Source organism: Cebus imitator, unplaced genomic scaffold (assembly GCF_001604975.1).
Source record: "Cebus imitator isolate Cc_AM_T3 unplaced genomic scaffold, Cebus_imitator-1.0 Scaffold262, whole genome shotgun sequence".
NCBI classification, from domain to species: Eukaryota; Metazoa; Chordata; class Mammalia; order Primates; family Cebidae; genus Cebus; species Cebus imitator.
This window is the reverse complement of record NW_016107577.1, coordinates 2,298,753-2,315,814: the sequence shown is the minus strand read 5'-3', so window position 1 is coordinate 2,315,814 and position 17,062 is coordinate 2,298,753. Positions and strand designations below refer to the sequence as shown.

Below are 17,062 nucleotides of genomic sequence, written 5' to 3'. Positions count from 1 at the left end.
AAAAAAAAAAAAAAAAAAAAAATAGAGAAACCCATCCCTACAAACTGGACATATACGGAGGGGAAAAGGCAAAAGATTATAGCTTGGTAGACTCTTCTTAGGCACCCTGGCTTCAGGTAATACATGCAATTTCTTAAGTGACAAAGAGCTTAAGTGATGAGCTTAAGGGATGAGAGTTGAGCTATGATGGGCTGAAGGCCCTTAGTACTTAGATGAGGCTGAGGAAGTTGGGAACTATCACATACATTACATGAAAGAGAACATTGGCATACAAAACTGGGAAAGTACACTGGAACTGGGCCGTGCATGATTTAAAGGTCAAGCAGGGGAATATGTAAACAATGGGTGGTCATTAAACATCTTTGAACAAAGAGGTATTGGAAGCAGAACTATACATAAGGAAAGTCAGTTGAGCAGCAAGGTGCTGAACAGCAAAGACTACTAGATATATATAGTAGAACACCTAATACTCCAAGCTAAAACACTTGAAGGGTTGGGATGTGAGGCTAATATAGTTATGCAGGTAAGTGGTAGTGGGGGCTAGAATTAAGGCAGTGACATTTCCATCACTCAAGAGACACAGCATCAGAGTTATGATGAATACTTAGCATTCTGAATACCATTATTTTAAGCTTCTTGAATGTCATCATAGAATACATGAAATACAAAGCCGTTCAGAAGCCAGATGTGAGGAATTTTCCTTCCCTACTAAGATTATGTAGACTTACACAAATTCTATCAAAAGGCAGCTGAGCTAATAGCTTGGTGGTCACGCAAAGCAGGTCCTATTTAGCTTTATCTTTATCCATATCACAGTTACTTAATTTTCTTTAAAGTGGAAACAAGAGGATGGATTATTTTCTAGAGAATAGGAACATATCCGTGTCCAAAACTGTGATTACCTCTAGTCACCACACAAATAAATGTCATGCAGTAATAACCACATAATAGAATAAAGAATCACTGCAGATCAGGGAGTAACTTACAGACAAGGAAATTATTGATTCAGGTATCCCTCATCAGCAAACAAAAATAAATACTAAAACTCATTTTTAAACTTCCTTCTCTCATCTTAAAACCATCATGCATACCTTAATTTGAGGGAAATTAACTATCGAAAAATTAAAATGTTGCAAAGATAGATACAAATTCATATTCTAGTTGCATAATGCTTATTCATGTTATAATAATAATAATAACAATTTATTGAGTGTTTACTATGTGCCAGGCACTGTACTAAGCATTTCATATAATCTTATAACAATCTTATAATGCAGGTATTTTTGACCCCATTTTACAGATCAGAAACTGAGTCTGGAATGGTTAAGAAATATGCCCACAGTCACAAAGCTGGTAATTGGTAGGAGCAGGATTTCAAAGCAGATCTGTGTGATTACAAAGCCATGGCTCTGTGCTCATTCTACACAACCCAGTAACCCAAGGGTTATACCACCAGGACTAAGCACAACTCACCCAAAAAGAGGGAGTCCAGCCCAGAGCAAACAAGAAGACAGTGGCAAAGCCCTCACTTTAAGTCCCATTTTCTTATTGTGACACTCACCATACCACCGCCAAGTACTCAAGAACCAACTCTAGGTGTTTGCAAAGATGAGTTAATTATGTCTTTGGCTTTATGTGGCAATGCAAGAAAGATGAAGCTGCAATGTCTCAAACACAATAGATTCGTACTTAATTTCTCAATATTTGTCATTTGTGCTAATACTTATTCTTTCATCTATTTTCTATTTGATTTTAGGCTGCCCAGTAATATATATACTCTGTTCATAGCATATCATATTTATTTCTGAGTTCTTAACCATAACATATTGACTTCAAAGGCCATTAAAAGGTAGTGATACTATGTAGAGTTCAGCGATCAATGCATTTCACATCATAAACATTGCTCACACAAGCTTTTAGACTGTATGTACTGTCAAAACCCTTTATTGGCATTTAGGTGGTAGAAGCTATGTAATCCAAATGCGTAATTTAAAGAGCTTTCTCTGCATCTTGAACTTAAAAGATTTTAATCAAAAAGTTTGTTTTAAATGTAATACAAGTTTCCTAACATATTCTTTATATTTCATCAGCCTGGGCTGCCCTTTCTCCTCACCCGCCCCCTTTTTTTCTTTTTGTAGCAATGGTTAAATATGTTTATAAAGAAATAAATTTCCATGCACCTTATAATATTTAACTCAAGAATTTACCCAAACCGTTGACAACAGATTCTCTCCACTCAAACTGTGCATAAAACATACTAAAAGAAACTTCAGCTTTTATATCTGGGAGACTATTCTTTAAGAAGAAAAAAAATGCCCATTTACATGGCAGTGTTGTCATTAACTTCTATTTCTACCTTTAGCTTATACCAAACTTTCAGGTCCTCCTACAAGTTTTACGGACTTGTTGAACTCAAACACAGTAAAATGTTCTTTTACTCTCATCAGTGATACTTCCTAGGTTGTTTTAACTGGATATTATCTTAAACAATAATTAAATTTATCCCAATATTTTATTTCAAATGACCTGGGACCTAGACAAATGTTTCCATATATCAAGCCAAAGTCCTTTGACAACTAAAATCATATAATAGTCAATTTCTCATCACTTATATTAAGAGTTTCTAGTTGATGTAATCCAATTTAAACTTTTATTTCTCTAATTCTGGTCAAACTAAACGAAAAAAATATTGCCAAGGTAGTAATCTCAATAAATGGTAAAATTATCAAAACAGCTAATTATTTAAAGTCATATAGAGCCACTGATCATACTAATGAAAATATCATTCACTTAAAAATATTTACCTGTATACATGATTAAGAATAAGAAAATGATCTATGAAAACAAAGAATTCACCATAGAGAGTTCTCTGCTTTGGTTTATGGAAACAATAGATACAAAATATTAAAGCATTTTACACACAATATCTGTGCATTATTTTTCCTAAACCCTATAACCCAGAGGAAAAAAAAAAGCAATTATCACAGAAAAAGAAATTCCCAGTTGGTACTTCCTCTCTTTCCTTTAAGACAATTGATGCTTCTATTGCCTTGTTTCTATGGCATTATGCCCTACTTTATTTTCTGGGGGGAACTAAAACATGGTAAAATGTGAACCAGGAGCACAATTACGTAATGCAATAATACTCCTCTTTACCTTGGTCTCTATGAAAAAGTTTAGGTATTCTGAAAATCAACCACTGACGTTGATGCAGCTTTCTCTCAAAGTAATGTTAGAATAGAAAGACTTTGGACACCAAGTGGTCTTATCCTCTCACTTGAAAGACAAGGAAAGACAGGAGTGAATTGAATAAGACCACTCATTGAACTAGTGGCAGAACAAACACTTTGAATCAAGGTTTCCTAGTTTCTGGACCCACTACCATTTATATTTTCTATCATAATTTTCTTTAGATTTAAAACAGTTTGCAAGCCATGGCTACATAAAGAAACACTGGAGGAACTTTTGAAATATACAGATTCTGGCCCTATCCCTGATTGAGCACATCTGTGTGCAGTTCCTTGAAATTTATATTTTTCAGAGCTTTCTGTCATTACTCTGATATACAGTCAGTGTTGAGAACAACTGTGGTTTAGATCAAGAGTATAAGCTCTCCTGGAACTGTGGCAAATTACTAGATCCACAATATCCTACAATGGGTTTTCAACCTTCATCTTCCTCATTTGAGCATGTTGAAGAATATCTGTCATCTCAACCATAACCATGCAAGCAAGCCCTTTTTCAAATTATTTCACTTTAAGTTCCAGGATACATGTGCAGAATGTGCAGGTTTGTTATATAGGTATACATGTGCCATGGTGGTTTGCTGCATCCATCACTCCATCATCCAGGTTCTAAGCCCCACATGCATTAGGTATTTGTCCTAATGCTCTCCCTCCCCTTCCTCCCATTCCCCAGCAGGCCCTGGTGTGTGTTGTTCCCCTTCTCGTGCCCATGTGTTCTCATTGTTTAACTCCCACTTATAAGTGAGAACATGTGTTTGGTTTTCTGTTCCTATGTTAGTTTGCTGAGAATGATGGCTTCCAGCTTCATCCACGTACCTACAAAGGGTATGATCTCAATTCTTTTTTATGGCTGCATGGCATTCCATGGTATACATGTGCCACATTTTCTTTATCCAGCCTATCACTGATGGGCATTTGGGTTGATTCCAAGTCTTTGCTATTGTGAACAGTGCCACAATAAACATAAGTGTGCATGTGACTTTATAGTAGAATGTTTTACAATCCTTTCAGTATATACCCAGTAATGGATTGCTGGGTCAATACCTCTGGGTCTAGATCCTTGAGGAATCACCACACTGTCTTCAATAATTGTTAAACTAATTTGCACTCCCATCAACAGTGTAAGAACATTCCTACTCCTCCACAGCCTCGCCAGCATCTATTGTTTCCTGACTTGTTAATAAGCCTCATTCTGACTGGCCTAACACATGGCAGGCATGCATGAGCCAACATAGGACACATCTGGAGCAGGTGGGTACACGACCGCCAGAGTAACAAGGCCCCCTGGGGTGGCATGAGGAAAGAAGGAAGAGGAACTGACGGTACTGGACGCACCCGGCCCCTGGCCCTGAGCACGCCCCTGGACAAACCCTTGTGTCTGAGGGCTCACTTTCAATAGATCGCAGTGAGGAAGCTACTCTGTTACTCATGAAACCCTGACCCAGAAGCAGGTAGTCTAGGAACGGTTTAGCGCCAGGTTTTCCACTAACGTTGGGTGACAGATGAGGGGGCAGCCACCTTTCTGGCCACACCCCATTTCCCAGGATGAGGAGCTCTTCACACTGGACCCTGGTCTGGTGTCTCATTGTGGTTTTGATTAGCATTTCTCTAATGATCAGTGATGAACTTTTAAAAATATTTGTTGGCCGCAGAAGTGTCTTTTTTTGAGAAGTGTCTGTTCATATCCTTTGCACACTTTTTGATGGGATTGTTTTTTTCTTATAAATTTAAGTTCCTTGTACATTCTGGATATTAGACCTTTGTCAGATGGGTAGATTACAAAAATTTTCTACTATTTTTTAGGTATCCTGTTCATTCTGATGCCAGTTTCTTTTGCTGTGCAGAAGACCTTTTAGACATTTTTTTCATTTTCCTTGAAAATATCAAACTCACATATAGTTCACAGACTGGGGAGAAAATTACTGGACTCCCTCACTCCAAATCTCACATTGAGTGGGCTCGTTTCCTGCTTCCTACAAAACCAAATTCAATTTATTCTCTGGTGTCAGTTTTTCACATTGCTGTTTACAACATTTTTTCTCATTACTGTACATAAATTTCATCATTCCAGGTTGTTTTTATGCTGTCTCAAGTTACATGAAGTCTCTTTCTGGCAAGCACATGCCAATGAATTATCTTTCTTCTTTTCTCTATTCAGGTTTTCTGTGCATCATTATCAGATATAATGATGATGCCAGTGCTGTGAATCTGGCACAAATAGCAATTAAGACAGAAACAACAGCAATGTTATGTGGACTTCCTTTCTATTCCCCAGAATAACTGTCCAACTGAGTTCAAAATGGACATCAGTTGGGAATGTGTACAAGCAGCCAAAACAACAGGCAGGTTCATCATATGTCTTTGCCCAAAATTCTTAGAACAAGATATCAGCATCATATTTCTGACTTTGTGATTTTTTTCCCTCTGTTAAATTTGCCTGGAAAATTCCAAACATCCAAAATTAAAACAACCATACCAATAACTTCTGTAAAATAATTGAATTGAATAAAGTAAATACATGGAATTACAGAGGATATTTAAAAACAATCTGAGAATGAAGTCTCCATCACCTTCAGAGAACAGGAAGTAACAACATCCATTTTCTGGAGAATATTTAACTCTTCAAATCACTGGGGAGGCCAGATATGAAAACAGAGAGGAGCTATGAAAATGAACACTAGCAGCTGTTTCTCCTTGATTAGGTATCAAAGGAAATCTGGAAATTTAACATAAACATACTGCCTTTCAGGATCAGCCAACAGCTAACATATATAATTGCTGCAAAACAAATGATCTTAACTTATACCAAACTAGTCCTTTCTGGTGAGATCACAAGTTAGCCTTAATCAGAATTAAAGCAAATTTCAGGTCAAGAGTACAAAATCAAATTATCCCGCCAAGTAGAGTAGTAGCTCTCTCCTTAACTGCTATAGTTGAGTTCCTGAAACTCTCATAATAACGGTGTAGGAGGAATTTAAGACCTTTTTGGAAAAAATGGGGCAGGGATGTGAGTATTATGAAAGCCCAATTAGCGTGTTCACCAAAATAAAACAAAATAAATATCAATGATATTTTATATTAGCAATAGTGGATATCAGGCAATGAATTTCCTTTGTGACTTCAAGATGAAGATGATAATGTATCAGTGAAAATGCTTGGTCATAACACTAGTAACAGGGAAAGAATAGAGAAAACTGCATTTCATCTGAAGAGATGTAAGCTCAGTCTTCTTCTCTTCTTTCATCCCCAGCACACGAATCATCACATCAACGGAGCCATCAGAGTCTGAATCCCAAGGTTCAACTTGTGTGTGACATTTCTACTTCCTGTTTGCAGAACGGGTTTTAATGACATGGCCTAATTGTCCAACCTCTTCTCCCCTGTCAAGCGAGCAGAGAGAAAAGACTTATTGGTGTTTGTTTAGAGGTTTATTATTACTGCTTTATAGGATTGTGAGTAATCTTATAAGCCTTACCTGAGAGTCAATATGTAGTCCACCAAAGAATCTCTTTCTTTTGAATCATTGTTTCAATTTCATTTGTGGAATAGATACTTGAACATTCTTAGAGTTCTGGATGTTAACCTATGCTGGCTTCTTTTATTACCTTTTGATGTGATCACACCTCCAAAATAGTTCTCAACTATGTTTTGAAGGTCAGAGTCTAACAATTCAGTAATGTCACTTAGCTCAATGTCTTCAAGGCCTTCTCTACTCAAATGCTTTGCAGATATTACAGTATTTTCCATTTCTTCTACCACAGGAAGGAAGCCTTCTGAGTCAGTCACAATCTCATTCCAAAATTTCTGCCAGGCTTCATGAAATGTTAATTGTTTTATTTGTCTCACTGATTCTTCTACACTTGTGAAAGCATTACAAATGGAGAAATTTTGCCAAGCTACTTTCATGGTAAAGTTCTGGTGTCTCTGATAAGATCTGCAGGTAGTCAAAATACATGCTGAGTATAGTACATCACCAACTATTTTAGCACTCTCAGATGCATGAGTTGAAGGAGTACAATCGTACTGGGGTAATGGAGATGACTTCAACATAAGGAGCAGCATTTACAACTGCATTTTTGTCTCTAGGAGCAGTGTCCAGAATCAGCAACACTGTGAAGTCAAGATGTTTTTATTCATTTAAATATTATTTAACCTAAGAAAAAAACACTTCGAAGACCAGTTCAAAAAGAGTTTCTCAGTGATCCATATTTTATGGTTTCTCTTCATGTAGACAAAAAAAGTGTTTCTGGCTTTCTCTTTAAAGAAGGTAATAATTTTGGCATCTGCAAAGCAACATGGGTTTAATCAGAAAGCACTGGAACAAAGCAGAACTTTGAGCTTGTCTTTTCCAGGCTGAAGCCTCAGTCCTTTTCTCATGTTTTGCAATAGATGTGCAGGTAAGTCTTTGCTTCCAGAGTTTCAGCAGCACTGACAACCTGCTCAGGCAAATTGCCATTTTCCTCAATCATCTTCTTCAGGTATTCATGATACTCTTTGGCAACTTCATAATCTGCTTCCTCTGCCAGCCACATCTCCACTTCTTTTCATTACAGGAAACAGAATTTGTTTTTTTTTTTTTNTTTTTTTGAGACGGAGTTTCACTCTTGTCACCCAGGCTGGAGTGCAATGGCACGATCTTGGCTCACTGCAACCTCTACCTCCTGGGTTCAAGCGATTCTCCTGCCTCAGCCTCCAGAGTAGCTGGGACTACAGACGCCCTCCCCCATGCCCAGATCGTTTTTGTATTTTTAGTAGAGACAATGTTTCACCATGTTGGCCAGGCTGGTTGCGAACTCCTGACCTCAAGTGATCCACCTACCTTGCATTTCTTAAACCTACCCAACCACTCATTACTTGCAATGAATGTTTATAACTTTCCATTCAGATTGAAATTTAAATTTGCATTTTTGTGATGCTCACTGGCAGATTTTACATACAGAAAGAGACCTATTCAACCTTCTCTGTTTTAGAAGCCACAAGTACAAATCTCTTTATATTTTCTCTGTGAGATTTTGAGATATGTATGATTTTCTCATTTATTCTGCTGTGCCCGATTCACTGGCCCCAACTGCTTTCTCATTTTTCTTTATTATATGATGTGCAGGTTCATTAACACCAAAAATATGCCCTAGGAAGTGTTGCTTTCACTATTATCAAGCATTTAAAGAACTTTCATTGTGTTCGCTATTAACATAACCTTTCTTACCATCTTTGCCCTTCTTGCATTTCTATCATCCCTCTTTTTGTTCTTTTGCTTGCACCCATTCTCACCCTAACTCATGCAAATTTACAATGACTGAAAGTTCTATATCACTGAGAAGTACACAGTATTAATTTGTAATACTTAAGAACCAAATGATAAAATCCACAAGACAAATAAAAGGCTAACCAGTTTTTGTATGATAACACGTGGGTCACCAATGGCTGCAGAGGCAACAATAACAAGCAGAAGAACAAGGGTAGAAACACGTAACCCAAATGTTGGTCTTCTCCCAGGAGACAGCAAGAAACATGACGGTGACTTGAACTGGCATATCATTCCAAAACTCTCAAATGCGCAGACTTAGGTAAACTCAAATTTTGTATGAGAATGACTTGCAGTTGTGAAGTGATTGTGGAACTCAGGAGTCAAGGACAGGCTACCAGGCTGAGGTGAGAAGCACACCATCTAGGAAAAAGCAAACACAAAAATAAGAAATGAGGTCAGGAACAGAGGCAGTCTAAATGAGTAGCTTAGGAGCTAGTGAGAAAGACAGAAATTGGAGTAATAAAAATATATGCCAAATTGCCCTTACAAACGTTGTGCCTATTTGTATGCTAAAAGCAATTGAGAGTTCTTTCCTCTCTTGTACTCACGAACATGACACATAATCAACATTTGTGACTTGTATCAATTAGAAGGTAAATAACAAGCTGTCTAATGTTTGTTTTAATTCATTTTTTAATCATCTTTCCTCTTTAAATACTTGTTCTGTCCTTTTTCCATGTTATAATTTTTTTCTTACTGATTTGTAGGTACTGTTAACATTTTAGAGAACTTATTTTTAATCCTGTCTATATTGCAAATATTTTCTCCAAGCATGTCATTTACTTTTGAATTTTATTTTGTCTTTTGCCAAAAAGATGCTTCAAATATTTATGTAGTCAACTGTTTCTGCCTTGCTTTGAAAAGCCTTCCCCCCAGTAAGATAATACAAATATGTTCACTTATTCCTAGTATTTTTATGGTTCTCTGGTAGTATTTCAAGGTATTAAAGGAAGAATGGGCTACTCAAAAAATGGTGTTGGAATAAAAAACTGACTATCCATCCACAAGTGTCTGGAGTTATCTTTCAATGGTCTTTCTCCTCTCTAGAACCTGAGAGGTTCTGGTAGTGTCATAACTCCTAGGTTACCAGGTTGAGGGCTCAAGCTATTCCTAGCTGATCCCTCAGGTTCTATGGGTTGTGAAGCTTAGAGAGGAAAGTGTTTTCTAATAATAGTTACTATCTATTTTGCTGGCTTAAGTTTTGTTCTTCTACCAATCCATACTATGACTCATATCAACTGAGCAACCGTACCAAGTTCTCAGATCTCAGATCTTCTGATAATGCTTCACTAATAATTAATAAATTAATAATCATAGTTTTGGAAGAACTGAAGAAATCTGAACATTAGTAGGCTGTTAGATGACATTAGGTAACTGCTGTTGATTCTACTGGGTGCAGTAATGGAACTGTGGTAATATAAGTAAATATATGTTCTGCTGGGGGAGGAGCTGAAGCAAATACATATATTATGTTATCAGTAATTTACGTTATGAAAAAATGTTGACAATTTTTATGTTAGTGTTTTGAGATGGAGTCTCACTGTGTTGCCCAGGCTGGCATGCAGTGGCGCAATCTTGGCTCACTGCGACCACCTCAGCCTCTGGAGCAGTTGGGATTACAGGCATGAGCCACCATGTCTGGCTAAATTGTTACCAACTTTTAAATCCAGGTGCTTGGTAGGTGGGCATTATAATTAGCATATAATGAGCAGTGATATGACCAAAGGTCACTTTCATTGCCATCTTGGTCTTGGTGAGTTCTGGCCAGCTTCTTTATCACATGCTGTTTTATCAGCAAGGTCTTTGTGACCTGTATCTTGTGCTGACTTCCTAGCTGATCCTCTGACTAAGAATGCCTTCACCTCTTGGGATTACAGCCCAGTAGGTCTCAGCCTTATCTCACCCAGCTCCTATTCAAGATGGAGTCACTCCAGTTCAAGCGCCTCTGATACCACCTCTTGAGGAACTTTTCCCTGATCCCTCTTGCTGGCACTGAATTGATGATGGAAACTCTCAGAGCCTTCCTCCAATGCTTACTCTGATTACAACACTTAGGTTATTTCACTATAGTGCCATCTGTTTCCCTGTGTTTTAATCATTTGGGAATGCCTTGACAGTAACTGGAATGGAATAGGTCCTCATTTTACAGCACAAATGTGTACCATACAGAAAGTAAGGCCAGCATGCAACACTCTCAAAAGGAGTAGCATTTGAATGGGACCTTGACGAATGGGTAGAATTTTTAGGGTGTGGAGAAGAAAGCAAGCAGGTGGAAGGGACAAAGGCAGGGGCACAAAATCGCTGGGTACAATGGAATTAGATTAGAGATGAAGCTGAAACAAAGGATAGTTGAAGTGGGCAGTAAAAATAAAACTGGAAAAGATTTGTTGAGGCAAATGTAAAGGGCTTCAGATGCCAGATTTCTTAGATGAGGTGGAGTTTTTTAGCTGTCTTGATATTAACGAAAGGGTTTATGTTTGCAATGAATAAAAAAGCAGATATTTAGGATTAATCTGACCTATTCTTCCTTGTTACTAGGTTGCAGCACACAAAATGTATGGAAAATTTGCTTTCATGCCGGGGAGAAAAAATGAATTTCATTAGATGCTATGGAAATCAAATGGGATTATAGAATTACCACTTGCAAATAGAAGACAGAATCTAAGACTGAAATGGAAGACGTCTGTCAAACATAAAAGGACTGGTCTAGAAAGATGTAAAAGCTGAAACAAATGTAGATGAAGGAATGATTGGGGCCTATGAGGCCCTCCATGATCTGGCCCCAGACTATTACAATAGTTTCTTGACTGATTTTGCTATAACCAAGTCCACCCTCATAGCCACTAGCTTTTTATTTCCAAATCAGCACCTCTGCTGTGTTGTGCTTACTCAACAAGCCTTCAGTGGCTTCCCAGTACCTACAGGACACATTCCAAACTCCTTGAACTGACCATCAGTGACCTTGTCCTAATCCTTGCTTCCTGCATTTGGGGGCACTACAATTCACCTTCCCCAAGAAAGGCTCTCTGGAAAGACTAGTTTACTCATTGGCTCCTGACCAAAATCACATTTGTGCCTCTGCTCACACCATTCCCTCTGGCTGGAATACCTCCTCTTTCCCCCCTACATATGGAATCTGATCATCCAACTCAAGTCCAATTTATTCTATTAAATCATCATCAGAAAGACATGACACCTTAGAGACAGTAACCACGTCTTATACTTACATATATTTGTGCATGCATATTAGTACAAATATATGTACTATATATACTAATATATACACTAATATATACATACACTAATATGAAATATATATAATATTCATATATAATGTTTGAGAATATTATATATACTGCATCATTGATTCATTCAGAGGCCCAGAGAGAAGCAGCAGTGATCTTTCACAGCTTCTAAGATTACTATTGCACTTCTATTGCATAGGTACAGAATGGATGTGTTAACACTAACCCTTTAGTTACAGTCAAATTATCTTAACATTTCATTTCCTTTCTGTTCCTGAAGTCTTCAATTTATATTTTGAATGAAGCATTATCAAAGGAGGAAGGGAGTAAGGTCAAGGAAATGGAACTAACATGGTCTGATGTGAGCCCTCAGTATGTGGCAAACCCTTTATAACTGGATCATATTTTGACCTTACAATAGCCTTGTATTTGAAGAAGCAGAAGCTCAAAGATGACATGTGGCATGCCCAAGGTCACATAGCTAGCAGCCAAGCTCCAAACTCCAATACCCATGTGTTTTACATTAAACTAAGCTGTTTTCCCTTAAAATGTCGGCCAAGTAGCTGTCATTCACATTCTGGTGCATGTGAAAATTCTGTCATGGATCTGTGTTATGGTTCGAATGTTTGTCTCCTCCAAAAGTTATGTTAAAATGTAATCACCACTGTAACAATATTAAGAGGTGGGATCTTTGGCCAGGCGCTGTAGCTCACGACTATAATCCCGGCACTTTGGGAAGCCAAGGCGGGTGGATCACCTGAGGTTGGGAGTTCAAGACCAGTTTGACCAACATGGAGAAACCCCATCTCTATTAAAAATACAAAATTAGCCAGGCATGATGACACATGCCTATAATCCCAGCTACTCAGGAGGATGAGGCAGCAGAATTGCCTGAACCTAGGAGGCGGAGGTTGCAGTGAGCCAAGATCATGCCATTGTACTCCAGCCTGGGCAAAAAGAGTGAAAGTTCATAAAAGAGGTGGATCTTCAAGAGGCGATTAGGCTCCACTGTCATGAACAGATTAATGCCATTTTCATGGGAGTGGATTCCTTACAAAAGGACAAGTTTGGCCTCTCTCTCTCTTTTGCCATGAGATGACACAGCAAGAAAGCCCTCACCAATTGTCAGTCCCTCAATCTTGGACTTCTCATCCTCCACGCGAGCAAATTCGTCTAATAAATCCCCTCTCATCCGTCTATCTAGCTATCTAGCTAGCTATCCCATTGGTTCTGTCTCTCTAGAGAACTCTGACTAATACAAACTAGTTTGTAGCTTGTCTAAAAACTTCAGAGAAAAGATGTCTTCAAAATATTCTACTCTGAGTAAGGGACAAAAGTTACTTTATGAAATTATTCAAGAGTTCTCTTGCATAACCAGTGTTTAAGAGGCACAAGTTACTAAATGTGTATAGAACCACTTATTTAGAATTAAATAAGCAATAGTATATGCAAATGAATCTAAGCAGCTCTAGACCTAAACAATAAGCTAAGGGGAAATTAATACATCATGTTCAAATTAAAAATATTATTAACAATAATGGAAAAACTGATAAGTAAATAACATAAAGTGATTTTTCTGGGCCAGGCACTGTTCTAGCTGCTTTACATATATCAACTCACTTAATATTTAATACAATACTATGCGATAGATATTATTATTATTATTTTATAGATGAGGAAATTGAGGTTCAGAGAAGTTACATACTCTGCCCAAGGTCACACATTTATTAAGCAGCAAAGCCCAACATGTACAGCTATACAATCTTGCTCTAGATGCCACACTCAACCATTACGATATACTTGAGACTAACGATGTTAAGATTTTTTCTTGTAATTAAACCTAACACAAGAAACTTCTGGTTAAATAAAACGGCCACCACCATTAGAAAAGATGTATGATACTACCTGTAGCAGAGCAATGAGCAAAAACCATATTAAAATAAAACACCCGGAAGAGCTCATAGGTTCTAACACAAAATACGAGTCTAAGTTTCCACAATATGAATTTTCTTTTTGTTTCATATATTCCTATCAAAACTGTAAGAAATAAATAATTATCAATTCAACTGTTCCATTAAGTTTCCACAAATATTACCTAAACATAGCGAACAGATTTTAATCCTAATCCTGCTCAGAATCGTACACATACTTTGTTATTTTATTTATGGTATTTAATTATAAATCTTTACATTTTTAATTTTAAATTCCCACTGCACATAGGAGCATGTTTTACTGGAGACATCTATGTGGAGAACTGAATTGTACATTGTAAGATCACATGAGTATTCATATCCCAGTTTTCATTCTTCCAAATGAATAATATAAATTCACAAATTAATTTTTTTATTTGAAAATTTAAAATATCATCCCTATGAGCAAAAGCTCTAACTACTTATGTTCTAAACAATTTAGGGATATAATGCTGATATTTATTATCCCATTGCTTTTTTGTTCTTGCTATTTTAATCTTTGTTATGAAACATCTTCACTTTCTATAGTTCAATGAGTTAACAACAAAATAGGCATCCATTAGTTTTTAATAATAATCTATTTTTCACATTAAAATTTCGTGGAAAATGGTTCATACTTCTTACTGGATGGAAGTTTTTTAAACAGCTGTGAAAATTCACCACCAAAAACATTCAAAAAGTATCCTATTTAGCAATAGTGGTCCCTGCTGGCTACAGCACGGAACAGCTAAACCAGGCCGATAAGAAAGGCAAAAGCTAAGGTGATCTGCCGTGATACCCGTTTGACGATGCCCACAATGACCGTTCTGCCCACATTTTCCCCATTGCAGGTTAAGTAGAATTTGGCTTGATACCTCCTCAAGGGAAGCAAACTCTTTTTAGCAGGCCAGGGATCACAAGTGCTATGACAAATTCCCTTTTCTTCCTTTTGAAGAGCTGGCCACGCCCAAAACTTTAAAAGATTTTAAGAAAAGGGACATGGATTTGAACAATAGTTTCCTGATCTTCTCCAGATCGTTTCCAGATCTTCCTCTTAAGCTCATTTTTCAGTGGCCCGCATCAGACAAAGAGAAATATTTATAAATAAAACCAGCCCATCCCCTACTCCGGAGCTAGTTGCCCCTCTTGTCACCTTCCTTAACTATAATGGCATCAAACAATTAAAGATCAGCATAAAATGGCTCCAGCGGGTGATGAGAATTGAAAACCCCTTTTAGCCAGCACCTAACAGTGGTCACTTACTAGGAGATAAATGATGCTTTATAAGTTATTGAGTGTGATACTCATTAAAGGTGCTTGGATCATTGCAACTTCAGACTGAACTGACATACCACCAAATACACATGGCAGGCTAGAGAGGAACAAGTCGTGTCCAAGCGCAGAAGCATCCCTCTTCTAGCAAAATAATTCCAAAAGCCGTTCTCTGCTATTTGTAGTTCCTTTAAAGATTTTATAGTCAATCCAATTACTGAAGGGGTTCCTAAATGCTAATTAAGGGAGTGCAGCTTCCCCTTGCACTTTCTCCTGTCCAAGGCAAAGCTTTGTAACCTGAGGTGGCTGCATAAGCTGTCACTTTTGAGCTACTCCAAAATCCATATTGACCCCAAGGCCTCGGTGAACAAAGCACTGGGCTGATTACTGTCTTGGTGCCCCCTTAAATTTTGGACCTGAGGCGAGTGCCTTGCTCGTTTTGCCGTATTTACAACCGTGGTGATTGAGTGAGGGCTATTTTCCAGCTACCGATGTGGTAAATGATAGCCCGGAGGAGGAAGCCGGGAGCCGAGGCCGGAGCCCTCAGGATGGGAAGGAGGAGGAGGTCGCAGAGGCGGCTCTAACTGGCTGACTGTGAGCCAATGTAGACACTCCGCTCTGGGAATTTGTGCCAATGCCTGGGAAGCCAGCTTGGTTAAAGTGGAATACGGGAAGGAGTCAGCTTACTGGGTCTGGCTGCTCCGGGCCACGCAATCTCCTCTCCTCAACCGCTTCCCCTCTCTGGGGACGATTCGTCTCGTCTATGCAGTGTGCCTACTCGGATGCAGTGCCGTTCAGTGTCGCGTTGTCACCCGGCTGCTCTCTGGACAGACCTGCCCCCCGCGGATGGCCTCTCCAGTGCCCATCTGCTGGAGAATCGCCTCCCTCTGCACTGGGCGGGGTCACCCCCTTCCCCCACTCCCCAGGGAAGGGAGGGCTGACTGCTGACACTTCTGACCTGGTTGCAGTGTGCCAGTGACTCTTCCTCAGTTACACCACTCACCACCACCCCCATCCACGCCCCGTATCTGCAGCGGGATTAACCAACTCGAGTCCAGAGCGGTAAAAGACCCTTCAAGGGTCCGTCGGTTATTCAACAACTGTAAAATTCGTGGTTGGATTAGATCTTAACGACGGCGTCAAATCTTAAAACCGGAAAGAACATCAGATTTGGAGAGTGCTTAACATTAGATATCTGGTGTGAAAATCCACCAAGCAAATTAAAAGTGGGTCAATATTTAATACCAGTAATGACCCCTAACAGATACACCCAAAAAAGAAACCTCGCTAAAACAGGCCTGTACGCGCTTGAAACCTCCATCAAGGGGTATTAAAAAGCTTTGAGAGGACAATGCACTTTCTGTTGTGAAACCGCCTGAAGGACACTCAGTGTCATAGAACACCCGCCTGGGGTTTTCTTTTGTTCTTCCCACTCAATTCCTAAGACCTCAAATTTCTCTGAAGCCCTTTGCAACATAAAACAGCAGCAAATCACACTGCCATGTGTGTTCCTATGCAACAATTTTGCATGTTCTTCACATGTACCCCAAAACCTAAAATGCAATAAAAAAAAAAAAGGGAAAAAAAAAAAAAAACAGCCAAGGTCTTGTCCACAGGTAACTGAGTTTCTTACAAAGCATTTTAAATGGCTTGTCCAACTGAGACTGGCAGCTCAGAAATTGTTCTTCTAGGAAATGGATGTGAAAAACAGCTGTTTATGCCATACAGGTGTTTCAATGTGTTAAAGTGCAGTGAAAACAACCAAGACAGTGAAGATCCATATTTCTCCCAATTCCTTTACTGAGGGAGACTTGTCTTCAGATCTTCAACTTCATTTATTAAGGCCTTAATAAATGAGGATCGGTCAGAACAAGAACAAATGTCAGAGTTAGCAATTTAGTTCACCCAGTTAAAACTGAATTTCAGAGAAACAGCAAATCCCTTTTTTTTTTAACTGAAATTCACATTAAACTGTGTGCTCTGTTTCTTTCTGAAAATTCTAAGAACAATATACCAACTACTTGAATTTTTTTTTTTTTTTTT

General features: G+C 38.4%; 1 protein-coding gene across 4 annotated transcripts in view; it reads right to left on the bottom strand.

Annotated features, from left to right (window-relative positions):
• LOC108283567 overlaps nucleotides 1-17,062 on the bottom strand; it is a 68,865-nt gene that overhangs the window by 2,372 nt on the left and 49,431 nt on the right. For 2 of the 4 annotated variants that reach the window (XR_005195683.1, XR_001816891.2), the window contains one exon: nucleotides 8,023-8,913. The exons of 1 other annotated variant lie outside the window; for it this stretch is intronic. The gene's annotated coding sequence lies outside the window, so the exon portion shown is untranslated. Of the gene's footprint in view, nucleotides 1-8,022; nucleotides 8,914-17,062 lie in introns of those variants that run through there. One more of the 4 variants, XR_005195684.1, reaches the window with a different exon arrangement.